The sequence below is a fragment of the Otolemur garnettii genome, unplaced genomic scaffold (genome assembly GCF_000181295.1).
Source record: "Otolemur garnettii isolate 467f Iridium unplaced genomic scaffold, OtoGar3 scaffold00006, whole genome shotgun sequence".
Lineage (NCBI taxonomy): Eukaryota > Metazoa > Chordata > Mammalia > Primates > Galagidae > Otolemur > Otolemur garnettii.
This window is the reverse complement of record NW_003852401.1, coordinates 28587229-28607277: the sequence shown is the minus strand read 5'-3', so window position 1 is coordinate 28607277 and position 20049 is coordinate 28587229. Positions and strand designations below refer to the sequence as shown.

At 43.4% G+C, this 20049-nt stretch overlaps 1 protein-coding gene and 1 non-coding gene across 24 annotated transcripts in view; both read left to right on the top strand.

The window, feature by feature from the left end:
• TRPM3 (transient receptor potential cation channel subfamily M member 3) overlaps positions 1-20049 on the top strand; it is a 559493-nt gene that overhangs the window by 503044 nt on the left and 36400 nt on the right. The window lies entirely within an intron of this gene.
• LOC111722868 lies at positions 12340-12439 on the top strand. Its single transcript, XR_002771515.1, has one exon. It is a non-coding gene; the product is annotated as a small nucleolar RNA U13 (small nucleolar RNA).

The following is a 20049-nucleotide window of genomic DNA, read 5'->3' as shown; positions in this document are numbered from 1 at the left end:
AGCCTTGGATAGATGCAACCTTCGCGACGCCCTTCCCCCAGCCACTTACCTTCTTGTTGATCTCCAAAATTGGCTGCCACGGTAGCCACTGTTCTAAGCTAAATCAGCCAGTTTTCTGTCTAGAGTGCTAACAAGTATTTGTCCTTTCTCAAATGGGTATAGAAGACTGCCCCGCAAATCTGTCATGCTATTGAGCCAATATCATTGAACATCCCTGCCTGCTAACTGAGTTGATATTCACACTGTGACACTGGCCAGGCCCAGTGTGGACTGGGTGACTGCCCTCCCTGGTCCTTCAGAACTGCCCCTAGAAACCCAAGTGTCCGGCTGTTTGAGAAAGGTACAGATCATTGATGCTGCCCTATGATGTCTTGCCTCTTTACTGTGCCGTGACCAGGTTGGTTTGTGACGCATGTGTTCAAGCTGATCGGATCTCATAACCGCCCGCCCTGCGGCCCTGCATGGGCTCTGCCAGTCCTGTCCTGCGGTGTGGCTCACGTGGTCCTTTCCAAGCGCTGCTGCTTACTCAAACCCTGCCTCAGAGCACCTCATTTCCAGTGTAATGCACGCGCTCCATCTCTGACCCTTTTTGTTCTTTACTTCAAAATTGCCGAACTCATTTCATGTTTGGGAAGATTCGCTCTCTCTTAATTGGGATAGATGGATGTGGGTATACAGTAGGGCACTCGGAGTACCATCCATCTTATACCTCAGAAGGGGGGACAGCTTTCACGTCCTCCCTTCTGGGAGGCGATGTTACCCAGCTGCAGGGTTTAGTTCTGCTTTTCTTCCTGTCGTTGGTCCTAAACACAGAGACCGAAGGATCGATAAGCTCGATAAAGCTTAAGACACTAGAATGAGCCTGGTAAGGTTACTTTCCAAATGTGCTTTCAAAACTAAAATCAAAAGGGGAAAAAAAAAGTGGAATCACTGTGAAATCATAAAATAACTGCCGTGCTTCTCACCTCTAAGCCGTGTTGGACTAGATGATAGTTCAGCCTTAACCTAAATTATCTGTGGAAGCTGAAATATTTGCTTTAGTGTAGGCAATAGAGGTTAGGGATGTGATCGGAAGCAGAAAATAATGAACTGGAGATTGGAGAAAGGGCAGTGATGGTCTGCGCTACCCTGGAAACTTTGCTTACCAGCCACCCCGATGTAATTCCTGAGAATTGAACTTGCTCTTGTTGTCTGGTCAGTTTCTCTTTGGTCTGCCTTTGTGTTTTCAAAGAGCTCAAACTTGTCTTTGCGTGTTTGTTATCGATAATACTAGCTCTCTAAGACCTGACCTATGGGCTGGCATGAAGGGACTCGGGCTCTGGGCTGTTAAACGCATTGCTACCAAACGATATCGTTTGGGGAGGTCTCATTGGGGTGCCCCATGTCATATGGCCTCAGAGAGGTGGCCAGGGTCCCAGGGGAGGTTGAGGGGAAGAAGCCACTGAGAGGAGAAAGTGGCAGAATACATTTCCAGCCCAGCAGCCTCCATACGAAGGCTGAGCACAGCTAAAATTAGATGGCCTTTCACCAGCTTAGAAATCTGCTTCTACGTCCTGTTGTGTGGGGTGCCCAGAAGGGAACCTTTGTTAGCAGAGAAAATGAGGTGTTTCCGGCTTTCTCTAGCCACGGAATGAATGTGACTTTCGTTTATTTACTGGGCATCCATGTGTCGCTTGCTTATGTTCAGATTCTCCGGGCTATACCAAGCAGGAGGAAAATGCATCATGCTCTTGAATGCATTAACTAGGGGTCGAAATTTAGTCCTTCTTGCTGCCTCCCTGAGTATTTTTACAAGTTTAGAGAGTAATGTGAAAGCAGAATGTCCAAAACTTAACTTTCTCCTGTGACAACTTAATATTCTCTAGCTCTTTCAGTCACCCCAAATTAATATCCTATCTACTTAGTGCACGGGGCACTTTTTTTTTCTTATTGCCCAGGGCTTTTCCATCTGAAATGAATAAGTAGTCTGGGCTCGGAGGGGTTTTGTTTTGTTCTTACTTTATTTATTTATAGATGTATCTATTTAGTACAGAAGTTTGTATGGGGAAAAGGAATCCTTGCTCTTCTGAATCCATGTGGTCTCTGTGATATCAACTGGATTTAAAGTGCTGTTTTTGTCAGGAAACTAGGATCATCAATATGCCTGTAAAGCCCAAATCATCTCCTGAATTACTTTGCCGCCTCAAATTAACTGTTCCTCGCTTCAGGTATGGAAATCAGGACAGCTCAAGAAGCCAGTCTCTGAAATCTGCCTGCTTATGGTAAAGCTTAGAACAGCATGACCGGAGAAGATGGCCATTATTATGCGTTTCACTCGTTAGACTCCAGTTCCCAAAACTCGGGCGTGCATCTGTTTAGTATTCTGGACTGACCTTCTCTAATGGATTCAGAGCACACTAATGCCTCACAGCCATAGCATGGGGAGTGTTGTCTGACCAGAGTATTTTGGAAAAGAAAAACTTGAGCTAGTGCCAACTTTGGGGAAAGGGGGAGTCGTTTTGCTGGGTTTTATTTTCACAAATTGCTAAGGAAGCAAGCCAACGGGAAGCGCCATCCCCATTTTTCCATCCCTGAAAGTCAGCTCACATCATAGAGAATACCCACCTGAATTGTTTACCACTGCAAACTGAGGCTTAATGGAGTTGCAAATAACCCAGCTAGCTGCCGCCGGGCCTTTGTGATGATTTAGTACACTGTAGCGATCAACATTTGTTCCACCATGGTGACATGTATTTAGCATCTCTCACGGGCTGGACTCCACTTTGCATTCTAACTTTCCCCATTCAGTAGATATAGAGGAATATGTTGTTCCTACTATGAGTTGGAAACTGAGGCACAGAGATGCACACATCATGCCAATATTTCTAGTATCCAACCTATAGTGATTATCTCTCCTGACTACAGTTAATTGCACTTACCTAGAGTGTACTGTTTCTTGATGAATAATTTTTATCTTACTCAAAACTATTCTAAACATCACCTAGAATAGTATTTAAAAAAAAATGCAAGGAGCTGTTTTTACCTAATCCAAAGCTATAATGTATCAAGCTTTACACTGGGGTACCAAGTGTAATTCTGGTCACTGTACCCCAAGGAAAATATAAATGCATGGAGCCAACAAAGAGCAACCTAACCCTTAAGGAATGAATGCAAAGCTGCAAACTGAGGACAAGTCAGTCCTTTCTATCTCTAGAAAGATAAAGCTGAATATGCCTGAAATATATGAGCTCCCAAAGTGAGTTTCTCTGTGGATACAGTGAGCGTGATGTGAGTCCCGAATCTAAGTGTATTCAGCAGATAATCCTTTGAAGTATGAAAGTAGACTTAGCCCGAATAAAAGAGCTAGTAGGCTTCACATGTCGGCAGAGAACTTTTTGGATATATCTCCATGAGATATTACAGGAGAAATAATAGCATCTCAAAGAGAGTTCTGAATTGTTTACTTTTTTAATCATAAAAAGGGAGACCCTCCCAAGCTTCCCACAAAAAAGTGGCTTTTTTTTTTCTTTTCCCATAAAGAAATACAGTGGAACCTCTGTAAGCTGACCACCCAAGGGACTGTAACAAACTGGTCAATGTACCGAGGTGGTCAACATAAGGAATGAGGCCTACTACACTGATACGTACATGTGATACATGTCTGGTCTTTGAAATTAGGTCAACTTACGGAGGTGGTCAACATAGGGAAGTGGTCAACTATAGAGGTTCTATTGTAATTTACTTTTGAAAGAAAAGTAAAACAATGATGAAAAAGAGGAAAGGGAAGTTTCTGCCATGCCGTGGAGGATCTAGTTTATGGAAATGACACGAATAATTTAAATTGTATTATAATTTCAAAGCACATATAGTAAACACTGGTGGAGAAGATACCAATCTGGTGTTGAGGCAGATGCCCTGGGTTCTCTGCCCACATCACCCTCCCATCCCCCTCTTACTCATCCTCTAGTTTCTGCATGCTTTAATGCGGGAACTCACATCATGGGACTTCTGATAATTGCCTTTGAGTTATTGGAACCTCTTCACCACCCAGAGAGCTTAGTGTTTGAGAGGATTTCTTTTTCTGTTTTTTTTTTTTTTTGTATGTCCAAGGAATTTCATCCTCTGTCTGTCATTGCCTATTGGAAAGAGAAGGACAAGGAGAGTACATACAAGCCTAGTTGCATTGGCTGTTGTTTACATGGAAAAAACTACCACCTTAGGACTGCAAAGTAACTTCCTACATGTGACATGTGGTTCATACTCTGGAGATTCCCAGGGTATCAGGCTAAGGCTCAGGCTTCATCTGAAATTGCACTTTTCTTGGCTTTTTTCTGTTTTTTATTCAGCTTCCTCTGCTTACTATCCAGTATCTCTTTGGAGCACTTTTTTAACTAATCACCTTCATTTGAAGCTTTCACTTAGGGTCACTTCTGGAATAAATCAACCTAAGATAAGCACTCAGGCTCCAAGTCTCCTCAAATGCAACATGACATCATTTGTAATAGAGGCTCAAGACCCTTCCTTGCAGAGCAGAGTGGGAAGCCATGGAGAGCCCCCAGTTATATGTAAAGCAGATGGCTGATCTAGTCATCTGTATTAACAAGATAAGGAGATGAGATTCTGTGTTATTCCAGCTGACAGAGACATTGCACCTTCTACTTCTTTAATACTTGAGATTAATGGCTGTCACTCAAGGCATTATGTTCCCAGCCATCTCTTCAAGAAGTCATCTTTGAAGCTGGAATTCAAGGATGGAAAAGTGGTAGAATTACACCACTTTTCTCAAATCTCTGCTCTGCAAGGGGCAGAATCTTCAAAGAAGATTCTGTTTAGAATGTTTAGACAGTTTAGACAGTCCTCATCTATAATAGAAGCAAACTTCTTGGTTTTGGTACTGTGGGGCCATATGGTCTCTGGTGTAGCTACACAATGATGCCATTTTACCACAAAAGCAGTTATAGACAGTAAGTAAACTAATTGGCATGACTCTGTTCCAATAAAACTTATTTACAAAATCATGAGGCAGGCCAGACTTAACCCGTGGACTATAGCTCTCTGAGGCCCAGCCTAGATCATCCGGTCATGAAATTGCACTGACTTCCTTCCCACTGAGTGCAGTTGAAGAACATGTGAAGTCAGAGTTCCTGCATGGAATCAATTTCCAGAATATTTGAAGTTTTCTCCAAATACAGAAAATGATACTGCTTTGTGCACTACTTCCCAGGAGAAGTGTTATCATACCAATAGGATAATGTACACATAAATAAAATAGAGCAAAGGAGAAGATGAAGGCTGATGTTGAATTAGTGTCTATAGAATGAAGCCACACTGCTTGTGGAATGAGCATGACTTGTAGAGCATAGATGCAGAGGCTGCCAGAAAATCAACTTTACTTTTTATTATAATTGCATTTATTTTCACTTTGAACACTCATCTCCTTGAGCTGGGGGAAAAATCACCACCTCAGACCCACCCTTTCTATCTTCTTTTAGTATAAATTAAGATTGGGGGAAGGGGCAGATTGTAGCTGGTGAATCATCTGTTTACAGCTGAAGTAGCCATTATTCCAATCAGTATGACCCTTTATGTCCAGTGTCCCAAACTCTGGACACTTTCTCTCTCTGGAACCCTACTACTGCCAACAAAAGTGCCAGGGACACCAGGCAGCCTCAGCCCACAAAGCATGTGCAAGCTGGCGTGCACCCTCGTATACACCCTCATGTGTGTGTGCAGACTCTCTTTCTCTTCTAGCTCTATTTCTGCCAAGACATTTTTATCTACTCCTCAAATTCTCCTTTCTGTTGCCCCTGCTACAAATACTCTAGAGTCCCTAAGAGCTTGGACATTTGGGCCACAAAAGCAGCCAGAGACTCAAGAACTATTTATGGGTTCTGCCCTACAACCTTCCTTCCCCTGGGATGATGGGTAGAGCTAGTACCTGCTTGAAATGCTGGAAGGGAAGATGAGTATTTCAAATTATGATCCCACCACACTAATTTAACCATTTCATGTGTAAAAACATGATGCTCAAAACAAAAATAAACCTATATGCTCCAGTCAGGTTAGACATAATTTACATGTTTCAAGGGGATGATTATATGAGAAGTGATCATGACATTATGTGAACATAATCATCTCACAGTGTGGCTATAGAGATTTCTTAGACTCCTGGAATGGTACTAGGTCTAGCACATTTCTCCAGAACACCTTGTATAATAGGATCTACTGTGATGCAACTGGTCTAGATATACGCTGTCAGATACCATAACTGCTAGTCACATGTGGCTGCTGAGTGCGTGAGATGTGGTCAGTGTGAATGAAAAACTGAATTTTTGATTACTTTAGATTTTAACTTAAAAGCTACATGTCACTGTCGGCCGCTGCATTGGATCGCTCAGTTTTAGAATATAAAATTTGTTTAGAATTCCACCTCCACATGCATCTCCTTGTTCACTGCTGAATCCCCAGCATCTCAAACCATGCCTGGCACAGTCTAGGTTCTCAGAAAATACTTAGTTCATGAATTAAACTCCTTGAAGCAAAGACTAGAGAATGATGTCACCTGTTTTAAATGATCAATCAAACAAACAAAAAGATTTCAGGGACTACAGATTAAGATACTAGAAAAATCAAAGTGTCTGAAATGTCAGTGAAGATGATGAAAAGGAGTTAAGTTTGTTATAAAGGAATTTAAAATTTGAAATTAAATTAAATGTAGTGATTACAGATTCATAAAACACATACACCCGCATGAGGTGGGAGGAGGAGGGAGACAGAGAAGTGAAATCAAACAGGATTCTGGAGTTGATAAGCTCCTGAAATGGGCTAAATTTGTATTCAGGGAGAAAATGGCAGCCAGGTTCAAGAAATACCCATCAAACAAGTCATTATTCTAGTATATGTGTGGGGATTATGCAGCTAGAAGGAAGAAAGAGAAGAGAAGGGGCAGAGAAGGGAGAAAGGAAGGGGGAAGGTGGGAGAGAAGGAAGGAAGGAAGCCAGATGGGCAGGCTGGCTTGCCCTGGGTTGTTAAGGGCAGCAGAAGAAGGAGGAGAGAGCTGTGTCAGCCAGGCGGTGGGACCAGATGAGGCCCGTGCAGAGAGTCCCGCCAGCTCTGAGCCGCACCACACTGGAGGTGGTTGCCATGCATCCTGTAACCACAGCCGCTCCAAAGGCACAGTGTTCTGACCAACTGCAACAAGGCAGATGGTTGATTTCCACTCAGAGCAGAGCAGAGTACACCCCCTCTGAATAATGTGGCAAGACTTTAACTGATCTGTATCAACAGCAACCAACCAACAGGTTGATCTTCACACAGGTTAACTATTGCAAGGTAGATAATCCCAGCGAGGCTCACACATTCACTGTTTTTCCTTAGATGTGGCAGAGTCCAAGTAAGCCCACAACCTCCATATATAGAAGGAAGGAGCTCAAGATCCTTTGCAAGATACTGTCCAGTGGAGCAAATAGTTCCCCGCAGCTAGATTTCAGGCCATGCCTGCCAACTGATGTGCTGCTGACTTAGTTGGCTTTCAGCCAAATATTTGGCATCTAGAATATCAGGCCTAAGGTTCAAGATGAGTACTGGCTTGGGAGAAGACCCCAATAACTTCAGGTCAGATGAAGAATGTTGAGTCTTCATCTTAGTGACAAACTCAATTCAAGTATATGACGTCCGGTGATGAGTTAAGAATAGAAGGAGCTACTTCTTGACCCAGGCTGTGGTTATGTGAGTTTTCATTTTGTACCAGACATATATGTCTTTTGAAGGCTTTGGTATATATATCTTACAACCTAATACAAAAATGAGTAAAGGAGACATCCCGCTATTGCATTTTCCAGATTCCAGTTTGAATAGGCTCAGTCATTCAGTGACATTTGCTAAGCACTTCTGTGTGCCAGACACTGGGCTAGGAGCTGTGGATTGAACAGAGACATACTTTATTACCTAGGGTTTTAAGAAAGTTACTGGAGAAGATTGACAAGTAAATAACAAACCAGTGTGAGACAAGTGTATTTCCATAGAGGTGACGTATAAAGACTTAGCTCAAAGGGAAAAACACACTTAAATTTGGCAGTAAGGCAGGGGGAGATGTGGCAAAGCAGAGAAAAGCAAGAGGAGGCAAAATGTGGTCAGAGAACGTCTCCTGGGGGTCACAGTTAAGCTGGATCATAAAGGACATTAAAAGTTTTTCAGACAGATAATGAGAGGGCATTCCACGGTAACATTCAAAGGCATGAGGGGACATGCCCAGTGTAGCATGTGGGACTTCTTCCCTGGGCCAGCCAGCAGTGATCCCCCCAGGTCAGTTCCACATTCAAGGTGCTCCCAAGCTTACCATACCCACCCAGGGTTAACATGCGACACCATATTGTCATTGGCTGGTTTCTTATGTGTTTCCCCCCACTGGCCACTTGACTACATATATCTGTGGGAGGGGCTGGAGTCAAAGTCTGCATCCATCTTTTGCACTTTTCCATCCATCTTTTTCCATTCCCTCATTATTTGAGGGAATGAATGGAGAAGAGGTTCAGAAGGCAAATTCTTATAAAGGGCTTTGTGTGCCAGGCTAAGGGATTTGGATCTTTTCTTATGGGAAAGTTGCAACTCACCTCATGTACAATCCCTTTCTCAGTGACAGGTCTAATTTATGGAATTCATAGGCGTGACCAAGGAGTGCAGAGATTGTGGCTGGAAAAAACACTTCAGGGAAACTATCTCAGCCATAGAAAAGCCTTTTGTCCCAAAACATCTTGTGGAAGAGGAATAACAAGCTTCTCTTCCAAGAGTTAAAACATCCCTGCACAGGTTAAACTTGCTGACTCTTCTCCCCTTAGTGAAGTCTTAGAAGCCTTTCTCTTAACCCCCCAAATAGCTGAAATCAGCATCCAGGGAAGGAGCTTTGGAATGGGGGCGGGTAATGGTAATGTGGAAGCTGATGGCTCAGCCTAGAGGAGGTGGACTTGGAGCACCCAGAGGCCACCGGAGGCCACTGACTGTCTGGAGAGCAGGGAAAGGGAGACAGGGCACGAAGAGTTCTCAGAAACAGACGTGGTGGCAGAAACAACTTTGCCTACGTTGCACTTTTGCCAAGGGTCCTGGCAGATGCCCAGCTTGCCTCTGAACGCCATCATCTACACGGCCTGCAGGAAGCTGCTGCTGCCTGAACTTGAACATCAGGGCTACCTGAAGTTCTTCCAGCCTCAGGCTCTCCTGGTTCAGTCCACAGCACAAAGCTGCAGCCAGGCTCTTCCTAACTGCAGCCAGCTTCCTCCTCCTCTCCACACCATCTCTCCCTTTCTAGAGACTAACAGAGGTGTGGAGGAGAGAAAGGAAGAGAGAGGAGAGGAGTTAATGCACCCACATCCCATCCTCTCTCACCTTTTCCCTGTTTATCATTAGTTCATCCACATTAAAAATCTATTTTCCAAAAGATTCAAAGGTCTGGAAGGCCCCAGGATGGATAAGAGAAAGTGGAATACTCTCAAGAGACTTTATGGTGACCACAAAATAATCTGTCCCAGTGAAGGTCTGCCCTACTGGTTCTCAGCCAGGGGCAATTGTTCGCCCCACCCTCACCCCCACCTTCTACCCAGCAAGGACACATGTGGCATTGCCAGGTTGTCCAGCTTGCAGGATGCCAGTGGCCAGGATGCTGCTCAACATCCTATGGCCCATGGGACGGCCTCTCCAGACAGATGCGAGCAACCCAAATGTCAGTGTGTTGACAGCAAGGAAACCTGACCTGTCCAGTGATCCAGAATTCAACTCCTTATTGTTGCTTCTCAAAAAAAAAGTCACAGTACAGTTGCCTTGACATGTAAAATGTCCCACGGGCAGATCTGCAAATGCCCCACATCCTTACAAAGGGAAGCTGGGCAGAGTCTCGCAGGTCCCCGTCTGGCCGTCCGTTCAGAGCCCTGCACTGTCTCCCTCTGCCTGGCTCACCTCTCTTCGGACCAAAGACCAAGTTAGGATGTCAGGCAATGATGATGTCTGCATAGTCAATGTGACCAACACCAATAGGTCCTGTCGCATTCTCTTGACACCAGTTTCAGATAGAATAAATCCAGCTATCGCTATCATTACTACCAAGAATGAGAAGAACCAGGGCCCTTCACCTGTCCATCACAATTCATAAATAATTTCCTGACCCAAGTGAAGTCCAGCAAACTTTAAAACTCCCCTTCCCGGTTTGCATCTCAGAGACACCAGTCTTTTTTTTCCTTTTTTCCCTTTTTCTTGTTTTCTTATAGAAAAGCACCATCATTCACTGACAAAGACAGTGGCCCGAGTGATCTCAGATAGCCTGGCGAACCCGGTCACTCACTCTGGCTCCTCAGCTGGAATGGAGTGGACTCCATGGTTATGATGTTTACCTAGCAACTGAACCCCAGGGGGCCAAATTCAAAACAGTTTTTAACACCACTGGGCCAGATTCAAAACAGTATTTAAACCTTCACCGGAGCCAGCGTCTCTCTCCCGAGTAGACCACTGGCTAGCTTAACAAAATCACAGTCCCCAAGGCAAAGGGATGAAGTCGCAGCCTGCCCTTTTTAATATTCTGAACAAGGGCTTCAGAAGTAAAATGTCACTGTGAACTGAGTGGTTACAGTACTGTTACAGAGAAGCCAGTGGCTGACAAGTACTTCAAAGTCACTTCGGCCACCTGAGGAACATAATGTTCAGCCACCGAAGGAGCTATATGTGGCCGTGAGGCTCCATTCTGTACCAAGTAATTGAATATACAGGGGGCGGACACTGCCATCAAACAGGCCAGGCACTAAAAGACTGGATTTAAGATTATACACCCTGTGAGAAGTCTACAGAAGGTAGCCCAGCGCTGGAAATGTCACCGCTTTCTGCAAAGCGTACCGCAGTTGTACATATAAGCAGATCGTGCTGAAGGCGGGAGGCCTGAGTTCTCTATTAACTATCAAGTGTGTTCCAAAGGCTGTGTCTTGGGTTGCATGAGTTTCTTCTGACATTTCTAGGGAAAGAAAGTCAATTAGCATTTGTTAAAATCCTATTACAGTGACTGGCACGGAGCCAGGCACGTGACATATGGTGACTCATTAGTCCTGATTTACTGCTGATGGACATAGAGAGCCGAGGAGAAAGAACTTGTTCATGGCACTCAGCCAGGAGGCAGCAGAGGCTGCATGGAACCCAGGCCCATCTGACTCCTGGGCCCCTGCTCCTCGCCTTCTGCGTTATAATAGAAGGCAGCTTCCCTCTGATTCCAGAGACTTGCTCTTTTCCCTGCGCCCCACTGCAGGCCCTGGACCATCTCGTGCATTTATTTACTTAACAACCACTAACCAAGCACCCTACGGGACAAGAGAGAGAAAATGGTAACCAACAGAGGCCTTGGCATTCCATTCATGGCAGTTACAGTCCCCTGGGAAGGAGGGAAAGGGCCGGGAAAGAGAAAGACAATAAGTAAATAAATAAACAACACACTTTGGGGCAGAAAAATCTTCCAGGAAGAAAATAAATCCAACTAGCAGGATAGGGAGTTACTGGGATGAGGAGCTGAGGGTACAATCTTAGGATGGTCAGCGAAAGGTCTTGATGAGATAACATTGAGTTGAAATGTGAAAAATGAAAATTGGTGGGGGAAGAGCATTCCAGAGAGACCAGCAAGGGCAAAGGCCATGTAGTAAGAATGATTTTGAAGTGTTCGATTGGGATCAGAAAGAACATCGGGGGACTGGTGTGTAAGATCCACAGCAGCTCAGGTTGGTGTGAGACGCCATGGTGGAATGCTTGCCTTCAATGTGTCTTAATTTTAAATTAGGACTGGATTTAAGGACAGAATTAGCAACTCTGCACCTATTTATGAAAGAACATAGTAGGGTAGAGGGAGAGTAGAGAATCTCTCGGAAGCCAGTGGTTTCCAAAATCAAGAAGGGAGCCATCCTGCAGCTGCTCAGAAGGGTTTCTATGGCACTGAGATAGGGACACCTTGGATAGTCTCACAAATACCCATCATGAATGAGTTAAACTCTGTAGCATGAAAAATACATTGTACCTCCTGAGAGGAGAGTCATCTGTCTCCACAAGTATGTCAGGATGGCATCCATCACGGAAACTGTGAGCATCTTAGACATGCAAACAAGAACGGAGCATTTGCAAATGAGACACGGCCTGTAGGTGGGTCAGAAGATTACAAATTGGGAAGAGGCAGCTAAAAAGCGTTAGCCCTGAGATGTCAGCAACACCACATGGGATATAACATGCTCCGGGAAAGAAATGTTATGGACGTGTTTGCTTCTGGGAGTCATTATTAATCCCATACCAGTCCATGGTTGTGGAGTGTTCACTGCGGGTGGCGAACTCAGTTAAGACTTGCTTTAGATCCTTTTATAGTTCATAAGTGTGATGATTGGGTTTTCACACACCTGTGTGACACGGCCTCCCTCCAGCCTTGTTACATCAGCATGTCACCCTTCTCCCATGGAATAAAAGGAGCAAACAAAAACAAAGAATGGTTTGAGTTAGTGTGACAGGGACAGCCCAGGACAGAGCCAGGAGTCAGGCACTGAATCCCAATTCTGTCATCTCTGCAAACCGGGTGACCTTGTGGAAGTTCCTGAAACTCTCTGTTCTTCAGTATCCTTAACAGATTGAGGACAGCAGTGAGGTCTGCCTCGGTGTGCTTCCCACGCAGGAACTCTGCTAAGAAAAAGAGCATTCCTTCCCAAATGAATAGAGAAGCCCCAGAAATACAGGAGTTCATGCATATAATTATGTATGATGAAGCTAAAATCTGCATTAATGTCAGGTGGTGATATATTCAAAGAAAAACTTAATAACAGCACTGGTGGTTTGCAGATGTACCAAATTAGTGAAAGTGATGGCCAAAGATCAAAGTTTGGGGAAAAGTGAAACAAAAGTCACAATGTCAAGGGCTACTCAGACATCAGGTGTTACTGGAAGTGACAGTGGAAGGATGAAGTGGAGGCACCAGGAGGGTTGGAGCCTGATAAAGCCAAAGTTTGCAAAGCTTTTGTTTCTTCCAGACCCTTCCAGCTGGGACGCCAGCTCCAGACACATAGACAGATGCCAGAGTCCTCACTGGTCTGCACAGGGAAGCGCCTTCTAGGCACCTCTACTCCATCGTCTTCATTTAAAACCAAGCCCATTGAAACAACTAAAGCAAAGCCAGCAGTCTCAAATAGCATCCCCCTCTCTCTCCACAGCAAAATAGAACCAAGGTATTATGCTGCTGCTCCTCATGAAAAGTCATGACTGTGTCTCCCCCTTTGAGTCAGCCTTCCAAGCAGCCTGAAAGTCATTCCGGGCAGCTAACCCAATTATTCATCCATTCATGAATTCAGCAAACACTTGGAACTGACTCTGTACCCAGCACTGTACTGTGTACTGGGGGGTTAGTGATGAGTAAAACCATGAACTCCTGGGAGCTCACAACATAGTAAAGGCATGGGATATCAAACCCGGTACTTATCACACAAATAAGTACTAAAACAAAGCTCTGATGAGTATGTGGTGATCATGAAAATACAGAAGGCTATGAGAACATCTATTAAGGAGACATACTGGGGACTCAGAGAGGCTCTCGGAAGGAATGACTTTTAAGCAGAGCTATGCAGAATGAGCAGGAGTTTGCCAGGCAAAAGGTAGGAGAAGAGCCCAGGGAGGGGAGATAGTCTGTGCCAAGGCCCTGGGGCAGTAGAGAGAGTAACTCCTCCTGCCAGTAACTGAGTGAAGACCAGCAGGGAGGAAATGGTACAGAACAAAGCGTGGAAGGCAGATGAGAGCCAGGTTGTGCATGGTCTTTTCGGCTGGTGTAAGGTTTTAAATGCTCTCCTATGTTCAATGGGAAATCTATAAAGGATTTTGTGCAGGAACTGAGTTGGCGATTGTGTCATTAGTGGTGACCGGATGTATGTGCATGCTTGTGTCTGTGTGTGCAGCTAACATGAATTGCATGGTTTAACCCACATTTCAGCATCAATCCAAGGTTTACCAGGTATTTGTGAGGACTCAACACCTACCAGGCCCTAAAGATTAGAAGCTAGCAAACCTGACTTCCAGGTTCAGTTTGCCCTAATGTGCTGGCTATGTGGATCTGAAATAAACTGATTAGACTTAAATGATACCAGTGCTGCCTCAACTGGGGCACAGCATGGCCCCCAGAGTTTGGAAATTTTATCTTGGAAATTTGAGGGGTGCTTTTGCTTTCCCTCCCTGATTGGGGGGGACACCACTGGCATTGAGTAGGTAGGGCCCAAGCCAGGTGTGTGTCCTGCAGTGCACAGGACGCTCCCACAGTGAAGCATCGTTCTCTATCCACACAGCTTCCCAGTGTCCCAGCGGACATTCACATCAGTGAAAAACCTGGTTATGATTATCTGAGCCAAACTCCATTTAACTTTTAAATGCACAATATTTTTGCATGTTTTTAATAAGCCGTAAATTTTTCCAGGAATGAAACCACCGTGAAAATTGAGGGAGGTGGTATTTTGTTTGCTTTGGAACTTTCCCCTGGGTTGTTCACCATCTTAGGAAACCTGTTCCCCATGGACAATGCTGCCCCTTGTACTTTAGCCTTATACTCATCTACAGCTGTGTCTACCTTACTCAGGGAACGTCTTCATTCAGGTGTAAGCATCTGACCACTTCACTATGGCTTGTGGAATGGTCATGCCTGGGATCTTTGTATATTGAAATCATTATTTTATTGTAAATCAATATTATTTCCCCCTTTATATTAAAATTAGGACCTCATATTGATTTTCCTGTGATTATGTGTACAGGGCAATTATACCATCTACAAATTTCGTTTCAGATGAAAAAAGGAAGCTGTAGAAAATATTTATTATGAAAAAGATGTGTTGGGTCTGATAAAACTAAAAACAACGGAACAAGCCTGTTTAGTGCTTCCAAGTGCTGTGATTTTAGGGATCTAGATGTTTACTATCTTTGGATGGTCTCTTGGTAACTTTCACATCTAAGAATTATAGATACAAATTTCTATTTGTTAAATAACATAAAGTTATCGAGTTTAATATCACCAGTCAGGAGTCATCTTGGTATAATTTATGGGCTGATACGATACAATGAGAAAAGAATTGTATACCCTTGTGATAGCCTTCCCAAGTCCATTACCCCAGTCTAATCATAAAAAGAAAAAGAAAAAACCAAACAAATTCAAATTGAATAACATTCTACAAAATACCTGGCCAGTATTTTCAAGATTATCAAGGTCATGAAAAAGAAGGGACTGAGAAACCATCACAACCCCTTAGAGAAGACTAAGATGACACATTAGGTGCAATGTGAGATCAGGAAGGATTTTAGCAGAAAACTCATGAACATTTGAATCAAGTCTGGAATTTGGTTAATGGTATTGTGGAAATGGTGATGAACAAACATAAATTTCTTAGTTTTGGCAAGTATGCTTTCACATTAATGGAGACTGGCTAAGTAAGGGTTATACAGAACCATAACTCTCTGTGCTATCTCTACAACTTTTCTTTTTTTTTCTTTTGGAGACGGAGCCTCAAGCTATCCCCCTGGGTAGAGTGCCATGGCATCACGCTCACAGCAACCTCCAACTCCTGGGCTCAAGCGAGTCTCCTGCCTCAGCCTCCCAAGTAGCTGGGACTACAGGCGCCCACCACAACACCCGGCCATTTTTTGGTTGCAGCCATCATTGTTGTTTGGCAGGCCCGGGCTGGGGATTCAAACCCGCCACCTTAGGTGTATGTGGCTGGCACCCTAGCTGCTTGAGCCACAGGCACCGAGCCTCTGCAACTTTTCTATACAAAATTATTTAAGTTTTCTTAAAGTCTGTTTTTAAAGGCTCGGCACCTATAGCTCAACCGGCTAAGGCGCCAGCCACGTACACCTAAGGTGGCAGGTTCGAATCCCCAGCCCAGACCCGCCAAACAACAATGACGGCTGCAACCAAAAAATAGCCGGGCATTGTGGCAGGCGCCTGTGGTCCCAGCTACTTGGGAGGCGGAGGCAGGAGACTCGCTTGAGCCCAGGAGTTGGAGGTTGCTGTGAGCTGTAATGCAACGGCACTCTACCCAGGGGGACAGCTTGAGGCTCTGTCTCAAAAAAAAAAAAAAAAAAAAGTCTGTTTTTAAAAAAAAAAGCATAGGAAAGCCTAAGGAATCTCACATTTGAATAAGGAATTTTTCTAAAGATTATAAAATAATCATCACATGAAAAGTCAGTGAAAGTGGAAGAAGTGTTGCGTCCTTCCTGAGCCCTCACAACTCCAGGGTCAATATACACAGAAGACAAGGTCAGCAGGGAACCGCTGCCAGCTGACGCAAGGCCTCAGGTCATTAGTGGGTGCACAGGTGCCAGGAGACAGGGTGGACGCTGAGGAACGGATTGGGCGGGCCCATCAGATGAACTGAGACCAGGCTACAAGCAGCAGAGGGACATTGGTGGTAACACAGAAAGGCTGATTGACAGAAGTGGAAAGCAATTAATAAACAGGCTATTCTTGGGGAAAGTTGTCAGGCAAAATGAGATGCAAAGGTAATAAAAGTAACCTTAACAATAGCAAATACACTAGCAATAACAATAGCAAATAGCACTTTCTGCATATCAAGCACTGTCCTCTATACTTTATGGCTGCTAATTCATTTAATCCCCACAATAATCCTATCAGATAGGATTGTTGCCCCTATGTTTAATGGGTAAGAAAGCTGAAGCACAGAGAATATTACCTATATGCTGGATGGAACCCTATGAAATTGCCATTTCTGTAAGTCAACAGTCTATCCTCACAAAGTTCATATAGTTCATATTTAACCAGATCAGTAACTCGCCTCACAGACACAGCTATCTGAGAGGCAGAGCCAGATTTTGAAACTTGGCAGCTGGCTCTGAAGCTTGCGCTCTGAGCCTCCAAATTACAGGGCCTCCCACAGAAATGGCCAGGACTTACTGAGTGCCCACTGCATGGCAGGCACTGTACTAAAGCTTTGCGTGTATCAGCAACTCATTTATCTTTGTAACAAGATTCTTAAAGTAGTCATGATCGTCACCTAATTTATAGCTAAAGAAACTGAGCCAGGGAGTTTCAGCAATCTGCCAAAGGCTACACACAGCTAATAAATGACAGAGCAGGGTTCTGAACCCATGTCCACTGGTTTCAGAGCCTGGGTCCTATGTTCTCTCTCTTGTGTGTTCCTAGATCTGGCAGAATGTGGACTGAGACAAGACTTTTGTGTAGATCAACAGTCTATAGAGGAGAGAATTCTCCTATTGAACCTCCAATCAGATGCCACGGGCTTCCCTTTTGGTAGGACACACAGTGGAGACGCTTTCTGGCCACCTCAAAATGACTAATATTGTTGTGCAGGTGAAACAGAAAATTTAGCTCACAATCTCTCCAAAAATGAGCAAGCAAATGAAAGACAGAATGCAAGACAATGAAGTAAAAAGAAAGAAAGAGAATGTGAAAGATTAAAAGATAGACTATAAAAGGTATTTCCCATCCTGGGAACTGTATTTTATTTGCAATTGAATAGCTTTTCCCTATTGTCAAATGATTCACTGACCATCCTGCGGACATTTAGTACCTAGATCTTTTTTCTCCAATAGATAAGGTGTCATGTCATAATGGCCCAAATTCTACTTAATTTGCCCCAAGGTTCTCTCAGGTAGAGAGAAAGAAAAAAAAAATTGTGAATGTTGCCCTCCCAGCAAATCCACTTTTAAAAATATCATCTAGTAAGACCCCAAATTTTAGTCATCTTAAATACCAAATGAATCTGAATTAGCAAAATAACCTGAATTATAAAATTTCAAAAATGCAATTCCATTATTTTTGCATGTGTATAATATCTTAGATTAGCTATGAATTGCCAGCCAGAAGATTCCACAGAAATAGAGTCCCAGAGTCTAAACTAACTCCAGTCTTGAACACGAAGTATTTCAGACTAACAAACGCTCACAAAGATGGAAGTAACCTTAAATGTATCTCTTTAAATCTGAAACTAGAGCAAATTAATTGCTCGTGCATCAATATTCTACGTCAGTTCCCTGGAAAACTTAGAGAATCTTAGATTGGAGATAGATCCAAACAAGGAAGGAGCAAAACTATATCAATTAATTAATTACATGAAAAAAACACTGCAATGAAGACATTATTGGCACTACTCTGCCCACCAGGTCCTGCACACCTGCCATTAGTATTATTATCATTCTCTGAGAGCAAATCCATTGCTTGGATTTCAAAACCCATAATCATGATTTTGACCATGCATTTTTTTTTAACTAAGTCTGAACTGGACACATGTGAACATCTTGACTGATCTCAGATGCTGACACACAGACTTCCACCAATTGCTAAAGCCAAATCCCTTTGCTTGATGTTCCTAAACTCAGTGTCTGGTTCCTGTTATAATCGGGGACCAGTTGGAGCAGTGCATATCCATGGCAACCGTCGTTACAACTAGTTCTTTCAGTCACCTAGTAACATGAAATAATAGGCTATTCTTCATGACACACAGCAAAACAAGATTTTGTTTTCATTGCTCGTATCAGCTTTATTTTATGTTTGTCCTTAACCTCTTCTCAGCAGAGATCCTAACTGCACACCCAAGCCTCCTCTGCTCAATGAAGCTGTCAGTCAGGGTAAGAGCAAACAGCTGTGCTCAAGCAGACTGCTTCATCTTGGGCCCATCTACACTGTCTAGTGAAATGGAAAGGTCTCTGTTTCCATGGATTAAAAACAGACTCAGGACAAACAAGACCTAAAGAGGACTTATACTGAGCCTTGAAGCAATGGCACGAATCACTTTGTCCAATGCACTATAAATGATACTTCCTAGCTTGAAATCGTTTATGCCCCTTCCAAAGAGTATCAGTTTACTCATTTCCAAATAAATTATCAGACAGTAGTTTTTTTAAAGAAGAGCATCAGTTTACTCATTTCTAAAGGAATTATCAGACAATGGCCATTTTTTTTCTTTATGTTTGTGGTGATAAGTTTTCCATTTACATCGGATGTATTATTAACACAGAGCTGTTTCCAAAGTAAGCATGTTGGCCAAAATCGTAGATGATCAAACTTAGCCTTAAAATTAAGCCTTTAAAACATGGAAAGAGTATTACTTGTAAACATCTTTTTTTGACAACCACTGACCCAGACAAAAGCATGAAACATAAGGAAAATCTAAATACAGAGATCTGGGGATTCAAACCCTTCTGCCAGCCAGGTGCAAGGGCTCATGCCTGTAATCTCAGCACTTTGGGAGGCAAGACCCACCTCAAATTTAAAAATCAGCTGGGCGTAGTGGTGCATGTTCATAGTCCTAATTACTGGGAAGGCTGAGATGAGAGGATCACTTCAGCCTAGGAATTTGAGATTGCAATGAGCTATGATCAAATTACTTATCTCTTGTGCCTCAGTTTACTAATCTGTAAAATGGACATAATAGTGCCCACCTCATATTTCTTATTGTTAAAATTTACAAAATATGCAAAATGGTGTGCCTGGAATATAGCAAGTGTTTAATACGTATTAGTGAAGCAAAAATTTTGAAAAATGAATGAGCTAGAATTTCTAAAGTGTTTGTAGTAATAGTTATGCCATCTTGTCTTAATGAGCAGCCTCTATAAACTGAGTACCCTTTTTAAAATGCATTTGATGTTAGGATGATCAAATGAGATATTATACATGTGAAAGCACCCGTCATAAAACCCAATGCATCCATCTCTAGGACAGTTGTAACAAAATTGTTTGCTGGATAATTATAAATGCTTGCTGTGCTTGAGCTTGAAATTTTTTTCATCAGAGCCTTATCAGCCCTGTTCTTTGAAAGATACAAATTTGGCCAGCTACCTTAGGTTTGTGCATGCTGGTGTGTCCCATTGTGGTCCCAGTAAACAATTATCACTCTCATTCCACTGGGCACCTAAGTAGAATTGCATCTTACCCACAGATTTGACTGTAGTCAGTTCATGTGTGCAATGCACGCTGGGGCTACTCCTCTGTATCTTGTTAGTTAACTTAAAAATCAAGCTGGACTTGATCCCGTAACTTTCTTTCAGCTCTCTGCTCATCTTTCTCCC